This window comes from Microtus ochrogaster, unplaced genomic scaffold, assembly GCF_000317375.1.
Source record: "Microtus ochrogaster isolate Prairie Vole_2 unplaced genomic scaffold, MicOch1.0 UNK1, whole genome shotgun sequence".
NCBI classification, from domain to species: Eukaryota; Metazoa; Chordata; class Mammalia; order Rodentia; family Cricetidae; genus Microtus; species Microtus ochrogaster.
In genome coordinates this window covers 41,491,627-41,494,727 of record NW_004949099.1, presented here as the reverse complement: position 1 = coordinate 41,494,727, position 3,101 = coordinate 41,491,627, and positions in this window count along the sequence as shown.

Here is a 3,101-nt window from a genome sequence, read left to right as displayed (position 1 = left end):
AAACCAGTACACACATGGCCCGGAGTCTGTGTGTGTGTGTGTGTGTGTGTGTGTGTGTGTGTGTGTGTGTGTAATGAAATCACCGTAGGCTATTGGTGATTCTAGACTTGTACTCTGCCCTATGGCTATTGGATATTTAAGATCCAGCTCACCTGAAGTGAGGTCTGCTTTAATACCCACCTTGCATTGGAAAAACAATATAGAAAGCACTGTGAGATATCTCAGTTATTTCCCTGTCAATTACATAGTTGGATATGAATAATATTCTGGGTCTGTTTAATTCAACAAAATAACATAAATCTGTTTCATTTTGCTTTTTTCACATGGCACCTTTATTTTATCTATTTATTTATGTATTTGGGCTGGTTGAAGGTCTGACCATGTCCCCATGTAGCCCTGGATAGCCTAGCACTCATTTTCTGTACCGTACTCACCTTGAACTTGTGCTGACCCTCCTGTCTCTGCCTCCCGCATTCGCAGATTATGGACATGCACCAGCATGCCCTGCCAGCCTATTTTGTTGTTGTTGTCGTCAAAGACAGAGCCCAGGGTCCCACGAACAGTGAGTATGTGCTTTATCTCTGAGGTGTATCCGTGATGCTAGCTGCTAAAAAGTTTGAGCCTGCATGTGAGACTCCATTGTGATTCTATTGAGCAACCGCTGGTTTCAACAGGTGATGCGGCTTGCTCCTCTGACCTGTGTAATCTGATTCAGTGCCTCTTATGGCTATCAGAATGTTCTTTATGTCTAATCTAAATCCCTACAGATGTGTGTGCGTATGTGTGCGCACATGCACGTATGTGCATATATATGTGTGGTATGTGTGTATGTGTACATGGGTGTGCTGTGTGTGTGGTGTGTGTGTATATGTACACGTGTGTGTGTGTGTGGTGTGTGTGTATATTTATTTATTTTATTTTTCTTTTTTTATATTTATTTATGCAATATTCTTTCTGTGTGTATGCCTGAAGGCCAGAAGAGGGCACCATTACATATGGTTGTGAGCCACCATGTGGTTGCTGGGAATTGAACTCAGGACCTTTGGAAGAGCAGGCAATGCTCTTAACCGCTGAGCCATCTCTCCAGCCCTGTGTGTGTGTGTGTGTGTGTGTGTGTGTGTGTGTGTGTGTGTGTGTGTGTGTGTGTGTAATAAGACAGTATCTCATGAACCAGGGTGACCTCAAACTCACTACATATCCCTGGATGACCTTGAACTAACTCTGACTCTAACATACGCCTTTAACTCACTGCAGCTGTACTCTAAGTCCCTGCCCTATTGTTCAAACCACAGAGGAGTTTTTTTGTTTTGTTTTGTTTTTTGGTGGGGTTGGGGGTTCGAGTCATTAGGTTTTTCTGTGTAGCTCTGGTTGTCCTAGAACTCACTCTTTAGACCAGGCTGGCCTCAAATTCACAGATTCCCCTGCCTCTGCCTCTCAAGTGCAGAAATTAAAGGCGTGCGCCACCACCACCCAGCCACAGAAGAGATTTAAGGCCCTTTGTGCCTTTAAGTATCTTCACACCCTTTCTATATTCATTCCTTAAAGCTGAATAGTGCAAATCTTGCCTCTGCTCGTAGGATGAATTGAGCCTGAGGGCTCAGTGAACCACCACACCACCTACCCACCCTATGTACTCTGCCACGTAAGGAAATTCCCAGAATATTCTAGGTAGAATGGGTTATTCAGAGCTGGACAGACTGCTCCCTTGAGCCACTGGAAGGTTAAGGGCAGCCAATTCTATTTCAGGCTTTCTCCTGTGGGCCTGTCAGATCTGCTGAAGGCATGAATGATGTGGCTTGCAAAAATTCTTCTGCCCAGCAAAGTTCCCAGGAAGCCAGTGCCAATTTTGAAATCTTGGGAAGAAACTGCCTTGCTTCCACACTGTAGGCCCATATTTTTATATGATGTGGCAGCAAGCCTCTAAAGCCATAGTCCTCACCTGAGGTGGTCAGGTGTCCCTGCCAGGCAGGCTGTCGCTAACCTAACAAAAGGTCAGGATGTTTTTCTCCTTCCTTTGTAATTTGGAGGATGCCTTATAGAGATGTTGATTCAAACCTACGAGACAGCTAACACACACAGCAGACAGGTAGTTGTGGATGTGACTGGAAGCCATTGACCTGGTTACTTAGGAGACAGAATGCTAATGTATTTCCCCTAAGTTATGGTATTAAGACTGTTTGGAGAATAAACAGAGGAATTTCTTCAGGACGTGAACTCAGGATTTTATGAGGGATCTCTGCGAAAGAATCTCCCTCCCGATGAAACCATGTGAGTTGTGTCTTTAGTCCTGTCTCCTCCACGCCGGTCCAGACAGAGATAGTTTATGTTAGGGTCTGGAAAAGAAATAATTTATGGTCCGGGCTAGCACCAGACCCCGACACCACATTAGAAGAGAGGTCTTCCAAAGACAGCCAGGCCAAGTTCACAGTCGGAATTAGTGACTCTGGCCCGATCTTCTACTTGTGGATACCAAAGCCAAGGTACAAAAAGAATGGTGGTGGCTTGCCTCAGGGTGCAAACAAGCTGAGCAAGGGATGTCAAAGTCAGATGCCTCGGTTTAGATTTTTACAGCAGGTAGACGTGCATGAGCCCCCGAGTTCAGTGCCCAGAACCCACTATGGGAGGAGAGAGGAAGTTGTCCTCTGACCACACACACACACACACACACACGTAACCCAAATAAGAAAATATGATTAAAACAAACAAAAAGTTTCAACTCTTAACGAAGATGGCAGCTATGCTTTTAATCCCAGAACTGAGGAGCCTGAAGAAGAATTATAAATTGGAGGCCAGCCTGAGCTACATAGGGATGGCATGTCTCAAAGGAAAAAACAAAACAACAAACAAAAAAACCAAAAGAAACTCTGAAGCCAAGGGAAGTGCCTATAATCCAGGATCTTGGAGGAGGGGGCACTAGCATCAAGTAGTTCAAGACCACATAGAAAGTTTAAGGCCATCCTGGGCTGCATAGCAAGGCCTTTTTGTTTTGTTTCGTTTTTTGAGACAGGGTTTCTCTGTAGCTTTGGAACCTGGCCTGGAACTAGCTCTTGTAGACCAGGCTGGCCTCGAACTCACAGAGATCCGCCTGCCTCTGCCCCCCC